At 40.5% G+C, this 26,917-nt stretch overlaps 1 protein-coding gene and 1 non-coding gene across 3 annotated transcripts in view; one reads left to right on the top strand and one right to left on the bottom strand.

The window, feature by feature from the left end:
• LOC126146718 (uncharacterized) overlaps nucleotides 1-6,008 on the bottom strand; it is a 37,708-nt gene extending 31,700 nt beyond the window's left edge. The window contains exons 1-2 of one of the 2 annotated variants that reach the window (XM_049915641.1): nucleotides 5,829-5,847; nucleotides 5,572-5,730 (exon numbers count right to left, since the gene is read on the bottom strand). The gene's annotated coding sequence lies outside the window, so the exon portion shown is untranslated. Of the gene's footprint in view, nucleotides 1-5,571; nucleotides 5,731-5,828; nucleotides 5,848-5,888 lie in introns of those variants that run through there. The other variant, XM_049915640.1, reaches the window with a different exon arrangement.
• Nucleotides 4,318-4,401, top strand: Trnas-gga (transfer RNA serine (anticodon GGA)). The gene is given in 2 exon segments: nucleotides 4,318-4,357; nucleotides 4,367-4,401. It is a non-coding gene; the product is annotated as a tRNA-Ser (tRNA).
• Nucleotides 6,009-26,917: the final 20,909 nt, after the last annotated feature.

Below are 26,917 nucleotides of genomic sequence, written 5' to 3'. Positions count from 1 at the left end.
TCTGTCAGAGACAGCAAAGGACTTGGAAGAGCAGTTGAACGGAATGGACAGTGTCTTGAAAAGAGGATATAAGATGAACATCAACAAAAGCAAAACGAGGATAATGGAATGTAGTCGAATTAAGTCGGGTGATGCTGAGGGAATTAGATTAGGAAATGAGACACTTAAGGTAGTAAAGGAGTCTTGCTATTTGGGGAGCAAAATAACTGATGATGGTCGAAGTAGAGAGGATATAAAATGTAGACTGGCAATGGCAAGGAAAGCGTTTCTGAAGAAGAAAAATTTGTTAACATCGAGTATAGATTTAAGTGTCAGGAAGTCGTTTCTGAAAGTGTTTGTATGGAGTGTAGCCATGTATGGAAGTGAAACATGGAAGATAAATAGTTTAGACAAGAAGAGAATAGAAGCTTTCGAAATGTGGTGCTACAGAAGAATGCTGAAGATTAGATAGGTAGATCACATAAGTAATGAGGAGGTATTGAATAGAATTGGGGAGAAGAGGAGTTTGTGGCACAACTTGACAAGAAGAAGGGACAGGTTGGTAGGACATGTTCTGAGGCATCAAGGGATCACAAATTTAGCATTGGAGGGCAGCGTGGAGGGTAAAAATCGTAGAGAGAGACCAAGAGATGAATACACTAAGCAGATTCAGAAGGATGTAGGTTGCAGTAGGTACTGGGAGATGAAGAAGCTCGCACAGGATAGAGTAGCATGGAGAGCTGCATCAAACCAGTCTCAGGACTGAAGACAACAACTACAACAACAACAACATCCTAATTTAGCATCTAATGTCATAAGCTCTTCCGTCAACGCCTTCTACGAAGAAAACGAATCTTTAGGAAGTTCAAATGAAAAGAAAGGTTCTTGCCCTAGACTATTCAGAAGAACGTAGATCCAGTCTTAATTCTGGGCGGGTTCCTACTGCTGCCTGTAAGTTAATGGACCTTTTAAAGAACATGCCGCACTTTTAAGTGGTGGTATAATGCACTGAAAAGCTTTTACTAACGGGATCTACTTGAAACACTCAAAATCTTTATTCTGAGCCTAATACTGGAAAGACACATAGAGATCAGAGGGCTGTATTTCTTTACTGACAGTCCTTTTGGTAATTAGTTTTAGTGGTTGCAAGCAGTGACATCGATCGAACTTACCTAAGAAGTAAGACAGTTCCCATTGACACATAATAGGAGAATAACAGATGCTTAGTACCCTGTGTTTAAATTTGCGCGCTTAGCTTCCTCAAACTGCTACTTCTACGTTGTGAAACAAAACACTTAAATTACTAAAATAACGAAAACTTTGGTATATTTGTGATGGCTTTCAACAGGGATAGACAGCGTAACGTGTCTGATGTGCATTATTTTAGTATTAAAATTATTTTACATTATGACGCAGCAAAATATATAGATGGGTTTTAACGTAATTCACGCCGGCCGCAGTAGCCTACATGTTTATAGGCATACTTATTGTTTAATATTTCCATCTGATAAAACACCATCAATTCATCTACAGCTCTTCAAGATACTTCCATAACTGCGTGGAACGAGGGCTCAATGTAATACAGAACGGCTCTTACAAGGAGACGGCACGACCGTGGGGCCCGGGATTTGTCCGAAATTTTGTGTGGTGAAAGAGGACCCCTAACACCTCACGTGGTTAAAATATTAGGACGCACTATTCGGAATATCGATCCAAAGTTTCTTAGGTGCCTTATGAGTATAAAATGTTAGTCCCTTTCCGAGCCGCCGTCTGGCCTACATGGTTAGCGGTCGGACCCTTAAGCCAGAGGTCTAGGGTTCTATTCCTCCTCCGGCACTTTTTTGTCTTCTGTTGCTTGCAAAATTGCAGTGCACTGTTACAAGAGAATGGTGAAATTAATTCCCGGGAAGATTGTATAAAAATTCAATCAGTTATCGTCACCAATATTCCAAGACATGATTCAATATGCCTGGTTTGCCTCAATATTATCAGAAACTCAAAACATTTTCGCAAATGTTACCGGGGCATACTTTTCTACAGATTTATTGCAAACGCCCTGTGAGTGTAAAAAATCCGCTTTTATATGTTGCGCAAGATGTCGCAAAAATATTATTGCTTTGTTTGTTTTTACGATAATTACCACTGCGGTTCTTGTTTATTATTATCATATGTATAAAAGTGGAATGTTTCCCAATCGACTTTGTTATTCTGATTAAAAACCCAATGATTCTCCTTATATACTTTACAATGAAAAATGGAAAACCCACCGCCATTAATTGTGTTGTTGGACAAAAAGAAAATAATTTTTATTCAATAATGTAACTAATTTGTTAAATATAATGTAGGTTTGGGGAACTTTCTGATTAATTGGTGGAATAACAAAAGAAAATGAAACAGAAGAAAAAAAAGTGCTGGCGGAGGCAACTAAGAAACTTTGTATCGATTTTTCCCGGGATTTGCTGGGTAGTGCGTCCTAATATTTTAACCACGTGAGGTGTTAGGGGCCCTCTTTCACCACACAAAATTTCGGACAAATCCCAGACCCCACGCTCGTGCCGTCTCCTTGTCAGAATATCCTGTAGGATTAATTTAAATCTCGCGTTCGTGGTAGACCGTGCAGATAAATTTGGCAGGAATTCTGCAGTGCTCCTTATTTCTCGTGTAAAGGTGTTGGGAACAATAGGGAGAACGAGTTGGGTGCGTACGCATACATAAAGTCAGTTACCCTCATCCAGACACAAAAAGAATACCATAGGGGTAGTCTAACACTGGTTTGATTTAACCTACGCCATGCTCTGTATAGTGGCTTGGGGACTATATAAGTAAATGTCGATACGCGCTGAGGTGACAGAAATCAAGGCATAGCAAAATACACATATAGAAAAGACGGCAGTATATGATATAAAAGTGTAGTACATGGGCGGAGCTGACATTTGTACTCAGGTGATTCATATGAAACAGTTTTCGACGTGATTACGGCCGCCGACTGGAATTAACGGTACATTTCTCAACATTTCTGCAGGGAGCTTTCAACGACATGTTTAGACCGTGCCATGCTGAGTTGCTGCACTACGTTGGGCAAAAGCAGGTCTGACACGCTGTTAGGAGGAATCCCATGTCTTTTGTCGCCTCAGTTTATGAAGGAACAGAGGTGACCAGTTTGGCCGTGAAAAAATTCAGACACTTTGCGCCATTACAATACCTCCCTGTGGTTTCATCGGGCAGACGTTGCCATTTATGCTATAGGGTACAAGAGATGATGAGGAAAGAACGTGATGACTAGAACGAACAAGAGTGTCCCATTTTGCTACTGCAACTAGTCTCAATCCTTAACCGACAAAAGAAACACATCTTAGTCACTCTCTAAATTTCTGTAAACAATCGTATCTTCAAAGATCCCGTTTCTTCATATGAAGTGATCCAGATATAACAACTCTTTGATATTTAGGCGCCAGAATGTGTGTTAAGACAATGCTGCAATCAACATGCAATCACTGTACATCTTGGTGAAAAATGTAGGATACACATGGGTTAGCAGTGTCGTTGGGCAAGATAACATGTGCAGTCATCCAGTCGAATTTTTAAATTTGTTAACCTGTGATTGTAAATATGCGTCACTGCCAGCGTGTCTCTTACTTTTTTACGAAATGTGAGAACACTAAATTGTGCCACGGTACGTCCGAAAGCTGCACTTCTACCGTACAAAAGGATTTCGCTCAGCCTAGAAACATTTTAGATCAGTTTTAAAGGCTCAGTATTAGCATCTGCTTCACTATGTCCGTCACTAAAGCTCATGGTCTAAGAGTGTATATCTTCTATGACGTTTCCTCACGAGCCAACAATACGAACTCCATTCACGTCTATCCCGAGAGACTTTCCATTTTATGTTTGTCACAGAGAGGCTTTATTTCATAGTTATATCTTGTATTCCACTTTAAGAAAATATGCTTCCTTACATTACATATGTAATATTTCTGTACTGAGCGAGGTGGGATAGTGATTAGCGCACTGGACTCCCATTCGGGAGGACGACGATTAAAACACGCGTCCGGCCATCCTGATTTATTTTTTCCGTTATTTCCCTAAATCGCTTCAGGAGAATGCTGGGATGGTTCCTTTACAAGGGCACAGCCGACTTTCTTCCCCATCCTTCCCTAATCCGATATGACCGATGACCTCGCTGTTTGGTCCCCTCCCGCAAATCAACCAAACCAACCAACCAACGTAAAAATGCTGTAGCCCACACCAAATAAGTTTAATTATATTGTAGTTGTATTCCTTATGTTTACGTAACTCAATAGTCCTCCAACAATTTTTATGTCACTAAATGGTCAGCCGGCCTGAGTGGCCGAGCGGTTAAAGGCGCTACAGTCTGGAACTGCACGACCGCTACGGTCGCAGGTTCGAATCCTGCCTCGGGCATGGATGTGTGTGATGTCCTTAGGTTAGTTAGGTTTAAGTAGTTCTACGTTCTAGGGGACTTATGACCACAGCAGTTGAGTCCCATAGTGCTCAGAGCCATTTGAACCATTTTTGAACCAAATGGTCAATGCTTCATATTTACTTGAAACAAAAGGGGAAACAAAAGTATAGTTTATATGACGAAAAACATACCGACGAACATCGGAACCTTGTTTTACCCATTGTGTAACGTAACGTGGGTGAAGACTTTTAAGAACATTTTACACGAGATTACACTGTAAGATTAAATGGCAAGATTTTGTACTGTAATGTGATACCTTCTACAGTCGTGTGAAAGATTGTAAATAAACTCACTTATCTTTTAAGAAGAACAGTACACCATTTACTCTATGGATTTGATTCGTTGTTTCATAGCATTCAAGGTGAAGTAATTCCTATCCCTTCTCCTAAACCTCGACCAGGAAAAAGTAGAAGTTTATGTGAAACATGCCTGGCAATCAAATGAAAGTTAACCTGGAATACTATAGGCGCAGCAGACAAATGTCGTCTATAATAACTTCCAAGAAAGAAACAATAATTGTCAATTTCAAAAACTGGTGTTTTAACTATTACAATTATAAAAGGATCTGCATTTAGGTGGTATGTAGTCGCCTGTTAACCAATGGGAGTTCTGTTAGTTTCCCTATACTTTGTTCACCACGTCAGGACCACGAAAATTGTTTGAAAATTTCATTCAATATGCGCTACATACCTACAGACTTTCGGGAAGAAATGTTTACTTTCCAGAGCTAGAAGAATTCTATAAGATCTCCCTTTTCAAATTCTAAATTAGACCTCACTTTCTCCTGTTTAAGAGGTATTCCAGGAGGCACGAGATGGCAAACGCAGTTCTTCGTTAATTATTTCTAGGGCCTGCATTGCTTGCGGTTCCGATATTTTGACCACTGGCAAAACTTCAAGAATCTCGTCACATATTTGTTTGGAAAGATGAAGGTTTGAAGAGGTACGAAATCTGAGAGCCAAAATTTGGAAATAGGAAATAATGACATCTAACGTGCACGTCTAAAAATAGTGGTATACTTCGTCCACGGGGAAAATTTCAAGAATCACTCCCATGTCTTGCTCGATAGTTTACCTATGACGAATTTTAACAGAAAAAGATGGGCGTACCTTTTCTTCTGAGGAAAGAACTTCAGCGGCAGGTCTGCGACATCTGGAATAAGCAGTACTCGGATTTTTCGTGAATCGATTCAGTGTTTTGTGTCAATGTGCAGGTGCATATTAGCAGTCAGCACTCGGTTCTCACATAATAAATCCCTTGAGAAACATCTGCCAACGCAACGTCACATATCAACAACACAAGGTGCAAATAATTAAAACACTCATTGCAATATGACGAGCACAATAAGAAACAGTCACCAACCTACAGTAATGCTTTGCTTGGTAGATACCAGACAAGATGCTATGGTTAGAGATGATTGACATACCACAGGATGTGCAAGTTTTCCTGCAGAAGTGAGACGGCGCGAACAGCGGGCGTTGCCGGGTGTGCAGCACGCAGCACTGATAAGCGCCTGCGTACAGCTGGGGGGAAGCCGCGTTTCGAGGCCGCCACGTCATCCGCGCCATCTTTAGCCTCGGCCAACAACAAACTCTCCAGGCGTCAGCGTCCGCATCGTGTTTCTTCCTTCCACTCGCCTTCACTGTGGCGCAGTCTCCACTGTTACTTTTCGCACAAGGTGACATCGCTCGGAGTGCTTACGCATACCATTTTCGATTTCGTAGCAGTTAACTAAACGTTCGGCTATGGTAAGGAGGAAGATGGCACACTAATCTCCTAATTGATAGGCACTACATTGAAATCAATGGTACGATGTTGAGGGGATTCCAAAATTGCGGACACCAGTCCACAGTTACGTGAAGTTCCACATCGTACAACAAGGAGTAGGTCGACCGGATCAATACAAAAGAAGTATGTAACCTCTGCAATTGATAGATTAGTAACAACTACACTCCACCAGTGCTTCTTGTTGTTTGTACGTCACAGAGCTAAAAAAAAATCATCGCGTCACTTGCATCACACGCGCGAGTTGGGCAAATATCTTTTGGTCTGGTAAAGAAATAACGTTGATCAAGAGCGTATCCTAGAACTGAGCTAGAGGGAGCGACGTACATTACACACGCCGAAGTAGGACAAGTAGAGGAAAGGATGCATCACTTATAATAGAATAAAACTCAAAAGTATTGGTTAATTGTGTTGATTGATCCCCAAACACACTAGCACTACCATTTTGTAATATTTTCTTAATACCAATAATGAAATGAGACGCTAAAAGTAGTAAATGAGTTTTGCTATTTGGGGAGCAAAATAACTGATGATGGTCGAAGTAGAGAGGATATAAAAAGTAGACTGGCAATGGCAAGGAAAGCGTTTCTGAAGAAGAGAAATTTCTTAACATCGAGTATAGATTTAAGTGACAGGAAGTCGTTTCGGAAAGTATTTGCATGGAGTGTAGCCATGTATGCAAGTGAAACGTGGACGATAAATATTTTGGACAAGAAAAGAATAGAAGCTTTCGAAATGTGGTGCTACAGAAGAATACTGAAGATTATATGGGTAGATCACTTAACTAATGAGGAGATATTGAATAGAACTGGAGAGAAGACAAATTTGTGGCACAACTTGAGTAGAAGAAGGGATCGGTTGGTAGGGCATATTCTGAGGCATCAAGGGATCACCTATTTAGTATTGGAGGGCAGCGTGGAGAGTAAAAATCGTAGAGGGAGACCATGAGATGAATACACTAAACAGATGCAGAATGATGTAGGTTGCAGTACATACTGGGAGATGAAGAAGCTTGCACAGGATAGAGTAGCGTGGAGAGCTGCATCAAACCAGTTTCTGGACTGAAGACCACGACAACAAACATGTTTCACTGACAAAATTTAGTTTGTATGAGATTTGTGCATGTTTTTGTAGCCCTTTAAAACCAATGGCGCGTGATGTTTTTTATTTGCAGAGATAACAACGACGAACAGCTAAACATGGGGTGTAATCAAAACGAAACGAGCCGGGGGCTCTAAAACGAAAAATGCTGAAGGGGTCGTAATGACAGTATCTACAGAAGTAGGTGTGGTCCATACAAGAGCGCTTGGGAGGCCTCAAACGAACCGATAGAGGGACACGGGCATACACCCACGTGATGACAGAGTGAGCACGTGAGGCGTCCACTGTCCACTGCTTTCAGTTGTGCTAAAAACAGAGAAAGGGTGGTTTGATACGAAGAGAGAAACAGTAGGTGAGTTATGTGACAGCGAAAGGAGTGCGGAGAACGGAAGCCCATCAAAAACTGGCTCTGAGCACTATGGAATTTAACTTCTGAGGTCATCAGTCCCCTAGAACTTAGAACTACTTAAACCTAACTAACTCAAGGACATCACACACATCCATGCCCGAGGCAGGATTCGAACCTGCGACCGTAGCGGTCGCACGGTTCCAAACTGTAGCGCTTAGAACCGCTCGGTCACTCCGGCCGGCGGTCCATCAAAGATTAGCCCAAGTGTAAGAAGAAGAGCCCTGCATGTCCGTTGCAGGGGTCAGTGTGTGGGACAAGCGATTCAAGGAAGGACAGATGTCGTTGGCCGATGACGTACGAGCAGGAACGGCATTGGACTATTGTCCAGTAGGTGGATGCCCTTGTTATTAAAGACCGGACCTACGTTGGCAATCATTGTCCCGAGGGTCGGACTAATAGTCGGAATTGCAACAGACATGTAGTGCTCTTCGTACACTTGTGCCATTGTTCTATGAATTTTCGTTCCCCGCATTCCTTCCGGTGAAAGAAAATACCGTTACATCCTTTTGCTCTTCTTTTGAAGCCTCCAATACGATCATTTCGTTTTGGATGCATCTTATAATGTTGATATTTCATCTACATCTACATCATATTCCGCAAGCCACTTAATGGTGTGTGGTGGAAGGTACTATCTGATCCCTCCAACCCTGTTCCACTCGCGAATAGTGCATGGGAACAATGGCTGTCGGTAACCCTCTGTATTGGCTCTAATTTCTCGAATTTTCTCCTTGTGATCAATATGCGAGATGTATGTGGGGCGAAGTAATATGTTGTCCGACTCCTCCTGAAAAGTGCTGTCCAGAAATTTCAATAGTAAATTTCTCTGTGATGCACAACGCCTCTCTTATAACGTCTGCCAGTGGAGTTTCTTTAACGTCTCCGTAATGCTCTCTCGTCAGCTAAACGACCGCGTGACGAAACGCGCCGCTCTTCGTTGGATCTTCTCTGTATCGTCTATCAGTCTTACCTCATAGGGATCCCAGATACATAAGCTGCGCTGGGTAGCCGCGCGGTCTCGGCGCCTTGTCACGGTTCGTGCGGCTCCCCCCGTCGGAGGTTCGAGTCCTCCCTCTGGCATGGGTGTGCGTGTTGTACTTAGGATAAGGTAGTTTAATTTAGATTAAGCAGTGTATAAGCCCAGGGTGCTACAGAAGAATGCTGAAGATTAGATGGGTAGATCACGTAACTAATGAGGAGGTATTGAATAGGATTGGGGAGAAGAGAAGTTTGTGGCACAACTTGACCAGAAGAAGGGATCGGTTGGTAGGACATGTTCTGAGGCATCAAGGGATCACCAATTTAGTATTGGAGGGCAGCGTGGAGGGTAAAAATCGTAGGGGGAGACCAAGAGATGAATACACTAAGCAGATTCAGAAGGATGTAGGTTGCAGTAGGTACTGGGAGATGAAGAAGCTTGCACAGGATAGAGTAGCATGGAGAGCTGCATCAAACCAGTCTCAGGACTGAAGACCACAACAACAACAAGCCCAGGGACCGATGACCTCAGCAGTTTGGTCCCATAGGAACTTACCACAAATTTCCAATTTTCCAGATAGATGAACAATATTCAAGGATCATGCGAATTAGCGCCTTATAAGCCACTTCTTTCATGGATGAATTACATTTCCTTAAGATTCTTCTGATGAATCTGAGTCTGGTGTCTGTTTTTCTCACTTTCTGTTTTATATGGTCATTCTACTTAAGGTCGCTCTGGTAGTTACGTCTATATATTTTACAGCAGACGCTGTCTCCAGCTGTTTGTTTTCAATAGCGTAGCTGTACAGTAGCGGATTTCTTTTCCTGTGTATGCGCAATATGTTACATTTATTTACGTTCAGGGTCAACTGCCAGAGCCTGCACCATTCATAAATTCTCTACAGGTCATCCTGCAAATTTGTAGTATCCTGTGGCGTTGCTACTTTCGTATAGACAACCGCATAATCTGCGAATGGCCTTAAAGAGCATCCGATGCTTTCTACTAGTTCATTTATATACAGGGTGTTACAAAAAGGTACGGCCAAACTTTCAGGAAACATTCCTCACACACAAATAAAGAAAAGATGTTATGTGGACATGTGTCCGGAAACGCTTAATTTCCATGTTAGAGCTCATTTTAGTTTCGTCAGTATGTACTGTACTTCCTCGATTCACCGTGTAAGAGGCCCGAGCAGATGTAATTTCGATGTATTGCTCATGCGCTGCCTGCGATATGCAAGGTATAAGAGAATCGCTGACCAGAGAGCAGTGTTGACTGAGTAGGAACTGTGTAGCTGTAGCAGTAAGTTGTTGCTAGTGGCTAAGTCTGCAGTCTGCTCTGGTCTGGTATAGTGTATAGAGTGGCTGCGCCGGTCGCGGTGCAGCGATGCCGGAGCCTGAGTATTATTGTATAAGGTAAAAAAGCAGCCTCGCGCATATCTAGTAATGTTATCTGAACTCCCGTGTAAATGTTTTAAAAATGTCCTAATAATAACCTTTCTCATATAAAGTAATTTTTTTACAAGCATTCATTTCAATTTAAAGAATTTACTAATTTCCCCAATCCATGATCATTCCGATTGTTGCAAAAGAAAAATCAGTTGCTTCCTTTCATAAATGACAAATCTATCGGCCAGCATTGCACAGGGCTGTGCTAAAAAAAAATTTATTGTAAGAGCAGATATATATGCGTTATGCGGCGACTTCATTGAGGTAAGAATTTTTCTCTTTTTATTCAGAATGATCTTTCAGGGTCATGACGCAGCACTGCTGACGTCCAAAATTTACCAGGTTAAATTCACAGTCAATTATTGAAAAGTTATAAGTGAGCGACAATTTAATTGAGAGGTTTAGGAATTTTTCTGCTTTGAGGTTACACTAAAATGGTAACGAAATTTTTTAGGGAGGTTACAATTGTGAAGGAATGAATTTTGTGGGGAGGTTACACTTGTCGACAACCGGCCAGGATCGTATTTCTTTGTGAATTTCTGAAAAGTAGTCATATATCTGCTCTTATTTAGTTAAATGTAGTTTGCATCTGGCGCAACGCATTTACTAATTTGTCACTCTTTCTTTCACAGATCATCGGCAATTTATTGCTCTTTGTTGTAATTGTTTGTTCTAATTTTGCTTCGCCTTTGTTTCATTTTTGTGCTTAGTTTTGATTTGTGAAAAATGCCGCGAAAAAGTGTTAACAGTACATCGCGATGTACAATGAGTGAAATAGCCGACTCAAATAATTTGACCGATAATACTTGCGATGAGCCGGCCGGTGTGGCCGTGCGGTTAAAGGCGCTTCAGTCTGGAACCGCGTGACCGCTACGGTCGCAGGTTCGAATCCTGCCTCGGGCATGGATGTGTGTGATGTCCTTAGGTTAGTTAGGTTTAATTAGTTCTAAGTTCTAGGCGACTGATGACCTCAGAAGTTGAGTCGCATAGTGCTCAGAGCCATTTGAACCATTTTGAACTTGCGATGACCAAATGGTTGCCGGTACACAAAGCGTGACATATGCAGATACACCATCACTCAGCACAGAGAATACAGCAGCTAATTTTGGCATGGATCGATTTATGGCATTATTGCTACAACTTAATGAAAATCTCAAACAGCAAATTAATGAAAAATACGACAACCTTAACGAATCGAACAAACAATTTAATGAAAAACTAGACAGCAATTCCAAACAACTTAATGAAAAACTAGACAACAATTCTAAACAGTTGAATGAAAAACAAGACAACAATTTCAAACAGCTTAGTGAACAGATTACAGCCGTTTCCGTGCAATGTCACGATACTAAAGAACAATTACGTGAGAAAATTAGGGCTTGTGCTAGGAACAGTAGTGAAGAAATTAGATCTGTGGCACAAGAATTAAGTAATACACATGCAGCCACAACGAAATTACTTAGAGATGAAATTAGTGCAGTCGCTAAACAATATTCTGAAAACGCAACACAGTTACGCGACGAGTTTAAATTAATGTCAGCAGAACTTTCACGCACACTGGATGCGAAAGTAGACGCGAAATTTGACCAACACAACAGGCAAATTGACGAACGTTTTAATCACCACCTACAAAACAGTGAAACGCGTTACAGCAAATTTATACAGGAACAGAATAAAGTAAAGCAACAAGTCATGGCAACAGTTACTGTACAGAGACAGGAAGATAAGCGTAAATTGTTTACGAAAGCAAAAACATACGTAGACAACAATATTGCTACAGTATCAGACGAAATCAAACAGTTGAACATCGAATTTCATAATGAAATCTCCGATCTTAAAACAAAAACTGACACACACACATTAGACTTTCAGACAATGACCAACAGACTTGAAAAGTTGGAACTAATACAGGATCCCGATGCCATCAAAGCAGACGTTAAAAAATTGAGCAAAACCACACGTAAAATACAAAAACAAATTAATGCTTGTGACACTAAAAACGATGATCAGGTAAGAGAACTGACTGAAAAATATGATGAATTGGCCAGTCGTATTGATGTTATCGAAAATAATAATGACACCAAATCAGACGATACGTCACCAGTTTCGCTTAATCAAACACCCGATTTCCAAAATTTACAGCAGACAAACAGTGAGATAGGTTCGTCCAATAACGCATTACGTAGAAAATTGTTAACTTTACAGCAAGAAGTGACAGAGATGAAAAATATTTCAGCCTTTAACACATCACAGCATACGTCACTTTCCGAACATTTGTCAGACTCACACAGCCAGTATAATTTAGGTAATTTACAGAGAGTACGTGAGTTACATTCCGAACAGTCACAGACGAACAGATCATCATACAACCCTAAACCTGTTCAGACGTTCAGAGGCGAAAATTTTGATTACAAACACTTTCTATCAGTGAGAAAATTTAAAGTATTTACAAATGACAGAACACAGATTCACGCTTTGGACTGGATACGACAATTTGATTCTGTATTTTCATCAGCTTGGCCTGTAATGCAGAAACTAGAATTGGACTGGATACAACAATTTGCTTTTGAATTTTCACCGGCATTGCCTGTAACGCAGAAACTAAAATTTATTTGCAGCGCGTAAGAGACCTCAGGGGATTCATTACACTTCGATGAATATGTGCCGTAGCGTGCACAGGGCCCCAAGCCGTAGTAGTGCTATTTCATCTTTAGTTTTCTGCACTGCTGCCTTCTCTTTCACTATCCTTTATATCTATCAAAACAGCTCTTCAACTATCGATCTATCTATAGATTAGAAACGTGTAAAGAAAACCTAATATGACAAGTTTTACCGAAAGTGACAATTTTCATTAGACACTCCAGAACTATCAGCGTAATTTTAATGAAAGGCAGAAGTGTAATCATCAGTATGTACAAAATTTTCAGCTGTCGCAGACGCATTTTGGCAACAATAGAGGGTTTTTCCCCACAACAACAACAAAACCAGCCGGTTAGCATACTTAACCAACAATGTAATGTGCAAGGTCAACCAAGCGTTAATGTTTCACCGCCTACACGTATAGCGTCGGCTCCACCAAACAGTAACGCACAGCAACAAGGAAATCAGTATGTACAGAAAACACATCATTTCAATTCCTATTGCAACGCGCTGTATAGCAATGATTATCATGACAGTCGTAAGAGCAATGAGCACAGTTTTCAGCGTAACAGTCGGTCTTACCAACAGCAGAATCATCCCCAACAACAGATTATCATGAATGAACCAGACAGTAGGTATCATCCCGAACGTAATACGTCAGGAAGAAATAACAGAACAGTACAAATAGTTGAAATGCCACAGCATCCTCCCGAAAATAACAGTACGTCAGAAAGAATTTGACTAGACACAACACAGGTTACATCTTCCAGCAACGTAAGCACTACTTTTGACACACAGGATGTTGTTCACGAAAATGTTATTAGTTTTGACGACATCCGATACACACTTTTGCATGAAAGACAGAATCACAACGTATGTAGACGACATCCTTATCACATAAGCTAACTGGTCTGAACACGATCTGATTCTTGAACAACTGTTGCAAACTTTTCGTGCACAAGGACTCACAGTTGATCTTAGCAAATCGCACTTTGGCAAAACTTCTATAAAATTTCTTGGACATGTAATTTCAGCAGAAGGCATTGCGCCTGACCCGGAAAAAGTTCAAGCTTTACGTGTCATTACTGTACCTACGACGAAGAAACAATTACGCAGCTTTCTGGGATTAATTAACTTTTTTCGTAAATTTATTCATTACTCTGCTTTAGACACCCCTAGATTATGTCAATTGACAGGTAAAAACACTATTTGGTCCTGGGATAGCCAAGCGCAGTCTGAGTTTGTTAATTTGAAACATGCCTTGTTGAATGCACCTCTTTTATCACACCCAGATCTTACTACAAATTTTTCCATTGCCACCGACAGTTCTAACACCCCTTTAGGCGTACACATTTTTCAGGAAATTGAAGAAGGTGGTACTACAGTAATTAAAAACATCGCCTTTGCGAGTCGCATTCTGTCACCTGCTGAACGCAATTATTCTGTTACAGAACTTGAAACATTATGTGTTGTATGGGCATTTACGAGATTTCGGCATTTTCTTTATGGAAGACATACCACCGTTTACACAGACCATAGAGCTATACAGTTTTTACTTTCCGCTAAATTTACACACGACAGATTAAGCAGACGGAAACTTTATTTACAGGAATTTAATTTTACAATTGTTCATATTCCCGGTACGCAAAATATTGTAGCAGACGCACTGTCCCGTTCTCTTAGCAACAATCAGCAAGACATCGCAACCAACTTCTGCCAAGCAAATTTTAGCGTCATGTATATTCAACAAGTTGCATTTGAAAATTTCATTTCGTCGTCATTACGAGATATAGCACAAGAGCAGAGTAAAGACAACGTATGGAAAGAAATTAAACACCTTTGGCAAGATAGGAATAATGTTACCATTAGAAACCATTACACTGTACGCAATAACATTCTGTTTCGCCGCTCTCACCCTGACAGCAACAACTGGTTACTATGCATTCCTGACGAACTTGTTAACAAAATAATTTGGTATACTCATTTAAGTTACGCACATTACGGAGCCAGAAAATGTTTTCTTATACTGAGACAGAACTGTTATTTTGCCAACATGGAGAAACGTATTCGACGAGCTTTAGCGTCATGTAAAATCTGCCAGAAAGCTAAGTCAGACATGACTTCACATATTCCTCCGTTACATCCCATTGTACCCGTTAAATTGAGACACATGGCCGCTGTAGACATTTTTAGTCCGATTCCCAGATCTAATAGAGGTTTTTGCAACACCTTTGTCGCTGTTGAACTCACTTCGAAATTCGTTACCTTCACTCCGTTACGCAAAGCTACTGCTAAATCTGTTTCGAAAGCATTTGTAAAACATTTTCTATTTCATGTAGGACATGTATTGAAAGTAATTTCCGACAATGCACCACACTTTCGATCTGCCATATGGACACGTATTACGAGCAAGAAACACTTCTCCGATCTATATATCCAAGTATCACGCTTCTTCGAACCCTTGTGAACGTCTAATGAAAGAAATTGGTAAACTGTGTAGAATATACTGCCATAAAAGACATATTGATTGGGACACACACATACTCTCATTCCAGGATGTAATTAATTCCATACCAAGTGAATCTACTATGCTATCTCCGACTGTTATATTGAAAATTGTTGAACCACCTAACAAAATTAAAGAATTAGTATCCTTTCCTACATCGCGTCGACTACGCCATCATGAAATAATTGACATTGCACTCAACAACATCAAACGTGCCGCAGAGCGCCGGAGAAAACAGCAAAAACAGGTTTGTACACGCCGTGAATTTCACATTGGACAGAAGATATTAGTACGTACACACTATTTATCCAACAGAGGAAAGAGTAGATGCAGTAAAATTGACCTTCTATACGCAGGTCCATATCGAATTCGCAGCATTCCTCACCCCAATGTAGTACACGTCGAAACTTTGAGAACCAGAAAAAGCAAGGGCAATCACCATGTCTCCAATATTAAACCCTTTATTGAATGAACATACTTTATGATTTATCACACTGTAATGCCATTTCCTGATTTTTTATATGACCACTTATGCAATTATATTTATATTAACACTTACTGATGATTATCATATTTTTCGTGGCAAGTGCCCGGCAAGGTAAGGTTAGCAGATCGCTTTTCTTCTCGTTATATATCAGACCGTGCACATTTTCCATTTTTCGGGTATGTATGATTGTTTTCCGGCTTTGTTTGTATGCACTACGAAATCTTTAAGATATAACAAACACCAGTTGACTTTGACATTTTTCCTTATGATATCTCAACATCGTGACTATTTTACATTTTTTTGCTACTACATTATGATACTCTGTGTACATTTTTTTTTTTGCGCTTGAAAACTGTCTATGTTTTTGACATAATACGTTTTCTGTCATGCTATGCTGTATGCTTAATTATATCACTAGAAACAAGTTTTTTTTAATGAGTATATGATTTAAATGCAAGATATTAATCCTTATTTATCATTTTCAGTAAGCAATAACGTGTAAAAGAAATAACTTAAACAAACCACAGTGGATTACTATGAAATGGGAATTTCACCTTCGGAATGAACGAAAGAAAATGCAATATCTTGTAACGAAGAGTAAATGGATCAGAATTAACAAACATTAACAAGAATATACAATACACATCGTACGATAGCAGTCTTAACTAATTATTTTTCTTTCAGAATACGAGGCGATTGATGCAGGCTGTCAGACAGAACTACACATCTTAGTTTTAGTGATGAAATATGCTAGAAATAAGAAACTCTATACTATGAATAGTTATATGAAGTAAATGGTAATATGAATAATGAATAATGAAGTGTCTTTTTTGCAGATGATAATGAATGGCGATGAATAGTTATATGAAGAATATGCTAATATGAATAATGAAGTTTTTCTTTGCAGGTGATGATAGTAATGAAGTTATGGTAATATGAATAATGAAGTTTTCCTTGCAGATGTGAATAATGATGAAGTTTATATATTTACTATTAGTTAAGAGATGCTATGTAGTTATTTAAGTATTTGTTGCAGTTCGTTTTGACAGTATGTCTTATGTCGCATGGTATAATGACTGAATGTTTTGGAAAGGACAGCTAGAGTACATACATACTGAGTACACGTTTCATTACCTGTTAATTCGAAGTTCACTACTTTTCAGGATAATATGCGTTTCTTCGTTCAACTGAATAATCCATTTTGTATTTTTTCAGGAGAAGCTATTCATGAAATTAATGTGCTATACGCAGTTAGCCATTAAACTTGTTCTAGTACTTGCATTTTATTTTACCCATTTGTGTGTATCATTCATGAATGTGATCACATATACTCTACTTGTTTCATAACCTTGCTACAGCTGACTCATGACGAATGACGTTATTAATCCTAATTTCCAGCGAGAAGTCAAAAGCTAATATTTTCATTATCGATCTCAATGCAATGCATTGCTAGCACAAAAAAAATAATGTATTATCAGTCCCAAATCATGCTACCAGTTTAAGAGATATTTCTAGTTCTAAATATAATGCAAATTTCTCAGATGTATTAATCCATTATATCTATGTATTATTGGACCACAGACCTTGAGTAATAGTTACAGTGTGTTACATTTTAAATATGTCCTATGTCACTTGAATGATAAGTTCTGAGTAATACTGAATAATGTTTTGTAATAATACATATATGCTATGCCAATAATTTCTGTAAACAATATTTTTGTTATACTCTATAAATGCTATGCCAATAATTAACTCTCATTTTGAATAATGACTTCTGAGTAATACTGAATAATGTTTTATAAAACTATATGTATACTTTGTAACTGGTCAATGAGTGCCAATAATTACCACAGTCAGATGAGTTATGAAAAGTGTTTTGTAATATTCAATACTTGCTATATGTTTAGTAACTGGCCAATGAATGCCACTGTTTCTTATATTTTAAATTTGTCTTATGTCACTTACATGACATCATATATGAATACCAGTAGCTTGATGCTACACTCATTAGCTCCTGTTTTGAATGATGACTTCTGAATAATGCATAAGAAATGGTTTGTAACTGGCCAGTGAGTGCCAATAATTACCACAATCAGATGAGTTATGAATAGTGTTTTGTAATATTCAATACTTGCTACATGTTTAGTAACTGGCCAATGAATGCCAATGATTACTATAATTATATGAATTATGATATTATGGTCCCACTGTTTGGTGTTCCTAATGTACTACCACATTAATACATTGAATATTAATATAACATTTCAGTGTCTTGGCTACACTGATTATTACTTCAGGGAAGAGAACTTCAGACTGTCTCACTTGGTGTTGTGTTTCTGTAGAAATATATGGACTTTCAGTGCAGCTACATGCAACCTACTGTGCTACAACCATGATGCAATCCTTCCCTTTCCTTACCTAGTTCTTGTAAAATGGTAAAAATATATACAGTGCGTGTGCACTTTATGTCATTTGTTAATATGTTTTGTACTCATTGCGTATCCTAGTTCTTGTAAAATGGAAAAAATATATACAGAGCGTGTGCACTTTATGTCATTTGTTAATATGTTTTGTACTCATTGCGTATACATTTTGTGATTTCTTGATATGTTCTGTATTCAGTGCATGTGCACTCTATTTTATTTCATGTTCTGCACTTTTATATATATATATATATATATATATACTCTGTGACTGTAAACTTAGTTAATTAAGTAGATTATAGAAAAATTTGTTGCTCATGGCAAGTCCAATTGACTCACCATCGCTGCCAAATTTTTGCCCCCCCCAGTGGAGGGTTATGTAAGAGGTCCGAGCAGATGTAATTTCGATGTATTGCTCATGCGCTGCCTGCGATATGCAAAGTATAAGAGAATCGCTGACCAGAGAGCAGTGTTGACTGAGTAGGAACTGTGTAGCTGTAGCAGTAAGTTGTTGCTAGTGGCTAAGTCTGCAGTCTGCTCTGGTCTGGTATAGTGTATCGCGTTGGCTGGGCCGGTCGCGGTGCAGCGATGCCGGAGCCTGAGTATTATTGTATAAGGTAAAAAAGCAGCCTCGCGCATATCTAGTAATGTTATCTGTACTCCCATGTAAATGTTTTAAAAATGTCCTAATAATAATCTTTCTCATATAAAGTAATTTTTAATAAGCATTCATTTCAATTTAAAGAATTTACTAATTTCTCTAATCCATGATCATTCCGATTGTTGCAAAAGAAAAATCAGTTGCTTCCTTTCATAAATGACAAATCTATCCGCCAGCATTGCACAGGGCTGTGCCAGAAAAATTTATTGTCTAGCAGATATATACGCGTTATCCGGCGACTTCATTGAGGTAAGAATTTTTCTCTTTTTATTCAGAATGATCTTTCAGGACCATGACGCAGCACTGCTGACGTGCAAAATTTACCAGGTTAATTCACAGTCAATTATTGAAAAGTTATAAGTGAGCGACAATTTAATTGAGAGGTTTAGGAATTTTTCTGTTTTGAGGTTATACTAAAATGGTAATGAAATTTTGTGGGGAGGTAAAAATGGTAACTGAATTTTGTAGGGAGGTTACAAATGTGCAAGAATGAATTTTGTGGGGAGGTTACAACCGCCATGATTGATACGTCTGGCTATGTGGTGGAGCAGAATGCTAGTTCAGTTTGTGGTTACCGTAATTTCTTTCTAGGGTACCACCTGCCCACTCCCCACCACTCTGCCTCTGGGTTTCGCTCTACCATACGCCTTTTTCTGAAAAAAATATTTTATCCAAGACACAAGTCTAGTTTCTACTTGTTCTAGAATTTTGTTTTTCTTTTTTCTCCCTTTTTTAGCTCGAATGTTTAGGCGTCAAAAATTATTCCTGTAGAAGATTTATTGTCGAGTCAGATTCATACAAAACTGGTGAAGTTTTAGAGCCCACTGCTTCATTTTCAACAACTGAGATGTGAGTGACAAGCTGGCTGAACGACAGCACGCTCGCCTGTTTCGATCTATTGGTATATGCTGATAATAGCAAGATTTGATATTCAGGAAATAGTTGCTCGTGTGAATGATCTGGACACATTTGCGATACAATTAAAATGGAAATTTATAACTTCTCTAAATCCTTGCACGAACGAAAAAATGGCTGACATCGAAATAAGTGCCCAAGGAATAGAAAAGCAATTGAAATCACTCAACAGAGGAAAGTCCACTGAACCTGACGGGATACCAATTCGATTCTACACAGAGTGCGCGAAAGAACTTGCCGCCCTTCTAACAGCCGTGTACCGCAAGTCTCTAGAGGAACAGAAGGTTCCAAATGATTGGAAAAGAGCACAGGTAGTTTCAGTTTTCAAAAAGGGTCGTCAAGCAGATGCGCAAAACTATAGGCCTATATCTCTGACATCGATCTGTTCTAGAATTTTAGAACATGTTTTTTGCTCGAGTATCATGTCATTTCTGGAAACCCAGAATCTACTCTGTAGGGATCAACGTGGATTCCGGAAACAGTGATAGTGTGAGACCCGACTCGCTTTATTTGTTCATGAAACCCAGAAAATATTACATACATTCTCCCAGGTAGATGCCATTTTCCTTGACTTTCGGAAGGCGTTCGATACAGTTCCGCACTGTCGCTTGATAAACAAAGTAAGAGCCTACGGAATATTAGGCCAGCTGTGAGGCTGGATTGAAGAGTTTTTAGCAAACAGAACACAGCATGCTGTTATCAATGGAGGGACGTCTACAGACGTTAAAGTAATCTCTGGCGTGCCACAGGGGAGTGTTATGGGATCATTGCTTTTCACAATATATATATAAATGACCTAGAAGATAATGTCGGAAGTTCCATGCGGCTTTTCGCAGATGATGCTGTAGTATACAGAGAAGTTGCAGCATTAGGAAATTGTGGCGAAATGCAGGAAGATCTGCAGCGGATAGGCACTTGGTGAAGGGAGTGGCAACTGACCCTCAACATAGACAAATGTAATGTATTGCGTATACATAGAAAGAAGGAACCTTTATTGTATGATTATATGATAGCGGAACATACACTGGTAGCAGTTACTTCTGTAAAATATCTGGGAGTATGCGTACGGAACGATTTGAAGTGGAATGATCATATAAAATTAATTGTTGGTAAGGCGGGTGCCAGGCTGAGATTCATTGGGAGAGTCCTTAGAAAATGTAGTCCATCAACAAATGAGGTGGCTTACAAAACACTTATTCAATCTATACTTGAGTATTGCTCATCAGTGTGGGATCCTTACCAGGTCGGGTTGACAGAGGAGATAGAGAAGATCCAAAGGAGAGCGGCGCGTTTCGTCACAGGGTTATTTGGTAAGCGTGATAGCGTTACGGAGTTGTTTAGCAAACTCAAGTGGCAGACTCTGAAAGAGAAGCGCTCAGTATCGCGGTGTAGCTTGCTGTCCAGGTTTCGAGAGGGTGCGTTTCTGGATGAGGTGTCGAATAAATTGCTTCCCCCTACTTATACCTCCCTAGGAGATCACGAATGTAAAATTAGAGAGATTCGAGCGCGCATGGAGGATTTCCGACAGTCGTTCTTCCCGCGAACCATACGCGACTGGAACAGGAAAGGCAGGTAATGACAGTGGCACGTAAAGTGCCCTCCGTCACACACCGTTGGGTGGATTACGGAGTATAGATGTAGATGTAGAAATATTTTCGTGATAATAGAGATAATTACTTTAAGTTTGCACGAAGAAAACTGTCAATGCTGTACGAGAGAGGCTCTGGACTGGTTATTAATATATGGTGGGCTCTCGCCTTTGCTAAGCACAACCAACTGAGTGATTCACGATTGGCAGGGGGAAAAGAAAAGGAGACCCCTCGATCAGCCTCTGAAGGGCACGCGATAGTCGACCGACCGCCGTGTCATCCTCAGTCGTTCATCATCGGATGCGGTATGGAGGGGCATGTGGTCAGCACACCGCACTCCGAACCATTGTCGGTGTTCCGACCTTGGAGCCGCTAATCGGCATTTTGAGGCTGAGTGCACCCCGGTCCTGTCCTCTCACTAATCATAAATCCTCAGCACTACTGGGAATCGAAACTGGGTCTCCCACATTAGGGTCTGTCGTGCTGGTGGCTACGTAGGCGGACTCTTGGAGGGGAGCCACCTTTAAAATCTCAGTGAAGTAGTCTTGGTCTACGCTTTGAGTTGCGTTTTTTGACTGACTATACATTTTTGCAAAATTTCTTGGAATAGTAATGGGACAGATACTCACCCAAATGTTGTCATGCCACTATTTGTGGGGTCATCAGAGCTATACTATATGAGAAGACGTAAGTTCACAAATTACAGTGAAGCTCTCAAAAATGTAAGGGCGTACATTCATTTCCATAAAAACCCTCACCAAAATAAATTTGCATAATACTGTTTGCAATTTTTATTGTATGTAACAACAACTCATCTTATTTTAAACTCTAACGCTTTTACTTACTTTGATCCTCTTGCCGGCCCAAGTTTCCGATCTGGCTTTGTTGCAGTGTTTACAGTAGATATTCTTCATGACAACACGTGCAACAATTTATAGGCTTTTGTGAGCATTTGCTTACATGCTGCAGTACATTTTGGGTATGCTTCATAAAACTCTTTATGTGACTCAGTAATTCATCTGTTGCCGAACAACAGCTAGCAGGTGAAGTTTATTACATACAGCAGGGATCTGAAACATCCCAAGTGTACGCCTAAATTCAAGCTAGGCCATAGTAAAGGATCTTCCACAACTCCATGCAAGATTGTAAATATCATTAAAACCACAATCTATTAATGAACGAGCGGGGTTTAAGCAGTGTGAAATAACTGATGTTGTGTAGAATGAAAGGCAAGCAGTGTTTGATACGAAAAACTAACCTTAAAAAAGCTTTCTGTAAATATAGTACCATAATATATTAGTAATTACGAGACCTTTTTAATAAGAATTCAAGTAATTTAGCTGATAAGTTAGTTACTTTTGCATTTTTCATTTGGATTTTGTAGTCTACATAATATAAAAGATACTTCGTCAATGGGTGACTGTGGGTGTAGAGCATAAACTGCTGGTAGGTTCATGACATTTACCTAGTTTGGCATTCGCTGACCATCTCCTACTCCCGGATCAATTTTTTTCGGATTGAAAGAAGATGCTGTGGCACACGTATATGGGTATTCTGCAAACGTTTCAGAATCGCAATTCAAGAATGGAGACAGATGCTGGGAAAACGTTGGTCATAGTCATTTGACATAAAGGAAATCTATGTAAAAGAATCTGTTCTGACAGACTGAAACATTCTCCCCATAACTTCGTATATAATCATCAGTCTGACGAGGTATTTAACCTGGAAAACAAAAATGGGGAGGGGGAGAGCCATTTGGTGAATCTGAAGTGACAGGACAGTGTCGCCAATCCCTAAGCCATGTAAATCGGACATCGTCAAATGCACGGAGTAGCTCCTAAAACCTTTTTAAGACCAATTACAGGAATAGTTGCTTGTCAGTCATGTGTGATTTAATAACTTTTTGTTTCTAATGTATGTTCCACAAACAGAAGTGGGTTTATATAGCCCAAAATATATCTTATATACCGCACCTCGGCAATAAAAGTGACACAAGTCGAAGCAGGACAATTTCTAGATTGTCACTGTAAAATAAGTGTGAGGGCTACCACGTGCACGAAAAATATGATGGAATTTACTGCCAACAATACTTACTTTTAATTTAAATGAAGATTACACTATTTCAATACATGTTTCATAGAATTAATCCTTTAATTAGAGTTTTTCCAGTATTGCGTGCTTAAGTTGTGTCACTGTTGTTGCCAGGGTGAGAGACGATAAAAAATCTCTTAGTTTTGTGTTACTGATGCCGTAACGGCTAAAAATTTAGTAACCGCAGTGGATTTATTATCTCGTTCCTTGATGTGAAGCTCACTACGTAACATTTAACCTAGCTTCCCAACAAACTACTGTGTAGTAGTGGCTTGTAACTTTCGCTAAATACTTCAAAAATTCTTAAATACAATCAATTTTATCGTAACTGAACATATGTACAATTACACCAATTATGCAAGAGTCCAGTTAGTTGTTATTAAAGTATACTGATCTAAAATTTTGTTATTTATATGGACCTAAACTATTAGGATAGCAGCAGTAATATAGAGAAACTTCACTATACCAGTAGGTACAAAATTCGTCTAGTTTGTCATCAGGTGCATCACTAACGTGTATCGTAATTTTACTTTCTATACCCATCATTAAACATACAATACTTTAGGTTTTTGTCGATCGAAACTGAAGAAGTTTTAGGAACAGTTTACTACCTTGTAGTCCGTTAGATTAATGAAACGTGGCGTTGATAAGTGTGGTGTCACCGCCAGACACCACACTTGCTAGGTGATAGCCTTTAAATCGGCCGCGGTCCGCTAGTATAGGACGGACCCGCGTGTCGCCACTGTCAGTGATTGCAGACCGAGCGCCGCCACACGGCAGGTCTAGAGACACTTCCTAGCTCTCGCCCCAGTTGTACAGCCGACTTTGCTAGCGATGGTTTACTGACAAATTACGCTCTCATTTGCCGAGACGATAGTTAGCATAGCCTTCAGCTACGTCATTTGCTACGACCTAGCAAGGCGCCATTATCATTTGCTATTTATCTTGTAATGCATGTACCGTCTGACCGATGTTCACCAATTATGAATTAAAGTTAAGTATTCCAGTAGTTACTTACGTTCTTTGCTACTATAAATTCCCTTAACTGTTCCAGACCTCACGCCAGCCTGCGTGAGCTTAAACGCATGCCTTTCGGCTTCCTCTCCTAGTGGCTTGGCTGTCTTGTCAAGTCACAACAATAAGAATGCCCCTACCACGAATACAACTCCAGTACTTACGTCACTGTCAGTAACTATAAATAAATACTTTTAATTCCTTTTCTCTTTAAATTTCTTGTCTCATGTTTTCACAAAACTGAGACACTTTTTCGACACATTTACAGCATGACCTACGTTGCCTTAAGAACGCAAAACAGAAATCACACTACAATGTTAAACTTTGCACAGATGAGCTATATACGTTCCTTAAAATGAGACACAATAAGATCATATACAAATACGCACATTGATTGTTCGAGGTTTTACCAAGAGAGTCTCCCTTTTATAATACGGGTTCCAATGTTAAGCATGAATGTGTTATAAATACGTATTTTTCAATCGACAGTTTGTAAAACGCATGTTCTAATGTTTACTTCCTGTTGTACACGTTCACATTTGTAAACCTGACAATGTGCTGAATAATGCTGAAAATAAAAAAGTACTATAAACGTATCTCAAAAACCATTCGGAATACGGTAAAAGTCCATTTTAAGTTTTTTGCTTCAAATGATCGTTTCTGTCATGTCCGTGAATATGAACCGTTTCTCCTGGGGTATCCTGTACATTCTGTGCTTGAAAATTTTTACGGAAGCAGCTGCATCTCGGCTAGTAACTGAAAATTCTATATGTAACCCTTGTTGAATTTACTCCTGGTGCTGTTTAGAAGTAACAAGAATGAAACCCTGTAGAGTCGCCTATCACTTTCCTTTGCATCAGATGTTCTAGGATGAAGTCTCTTTTATCAGATACCGACAGCTCATGTATGGTCCTTTTAAGATCGCCAGTCTGCAGTCATTTAGAGCCTACAACAGAGATTTATAGTGAACTTGTGGGCAGTCATAGTTAATAACTGACCAATGTGCTTATATCTACACTCCTGGAAATGGAAAAAAGAACACATTGACACCGGTGTGTCAGACCCACCATACTTGCTCTGGACACTGCGAGAGGGCTGTACAAGCAATGATCACACGCACGGCACAGCGGACACACCAGGAACCGCGGTGTTGGCCGTCGAATGGCGCTAGCTGCGCAGCATTTGTGCACCGCCGCCGTCAGTGTCAGCCAGTTTGCCGTGGCATACGGAGCTCCATCGCAGTCTTTAACACTGGTAGCATGCCGCGACACCGTGGACGTGAACCGTATGTGCAGTTGACGGACTTTGAGCGAGGGCGTATAGTGGGCATGCGGGAGGCCGGGTGGACGTACCGCCGAATTGCTCAACACGTGGGGCGTGAGGTCTCCACAGTACATCGATGTTGTCGCCAGTGGTCGGCGGAAGGTGCACGTGCCCGTCGACCTGGGACCGGACCGCAGCGACGCACGGATGCACGCCAAGACCGTAGGATCCTATGCAGTGCCGTAGGGGACCCCACCGCCACTTCCCAGCAGATTAGGGACACTGTTGCTCCTGGGGTATCGGCGAGGACCATTCGAAACCGACTCCATGAAGCTGGGCTACGGTCCCGCACACCGTTAGGCCATCTTCCGCTCACGCCCCAACATCGTGCAGCCCGCCTCCAGTGGTGTCGTGACAGGCGTGAATGGAGGGACGAATGGAGACGTGTCGTCTTCAGCGATGAGAGTCGCTTCTGCCTTGGTGCCAATGATGGTCGTATGCGTGTTTGCCGCCGTGCAGGTGAGCGCCACAATCAGGACTGCATACGACCGAGGCACACAGGGCCAACACCCGGCATCATGGTGTGGGGAGCGATCTCCTACACCACTGGTGATCGTCGAGGGGACACTGAATAGTGCACGGTACATCCAAACCGTCATCGAACCCATCGTTCTACCATTCCTAGACCGGCAAGGGAACTTGCTGTTCCAACAGGACAATGCACGTCCGCATGTATCCCGTGCCACCCAACGTGCTCTAGAAGGTGTAAGTCAACTACCCTGGCCAGCAAGATCTCCGGATCTGTCCCCCATTGAGCATGTTTGGGACTGGATGAAGCGTCGTCTCACGCAATCTGCACGTCCAGCATGAACGCTGGTCCAACTGAGGCGCCAGGTAGAAATGGCATGGCAAGCCGTTCCACAGGACTACATCCAGCATCTCTACGATCGTCTCCATGGGAGAATAGCAGCCTGCATTGCAGCGAAAGGTGGATATACACTGTACTAGTGCCGACATTGTGCATGCTCTGTTGCCTGTGTCTATGTGCCTGTGGTTCTGTCAGTGTGATCATGTGATGTATCTGACCACAGGAATGTGTCAATAAAGTTTCCCCTTCCTGGGACAATGAATTCACGGTGTTCTTATT

The sequence above is a fragment of the Schistocerca cancellata genome, chromosome 2 (assembly GCF_023864275.1).
Source record: "Schistocerca cancellata isolate TAMUIC-IGC-003103 chromosome 2, iqSchCanc2.1, whole genome shotgun sequence".
Lineage (NCBI taxonomy): Eukaryota > Metazoa > Arthropoda > Insecta > Orthoptera > Acrididae > Schistocerca > Schistocerca cancellata.
The sequence above is the reverse complement of the archived record's forward strand: the minus strand, read 5'-3'. Positions and strand labels throughout refer to the sequence as shown.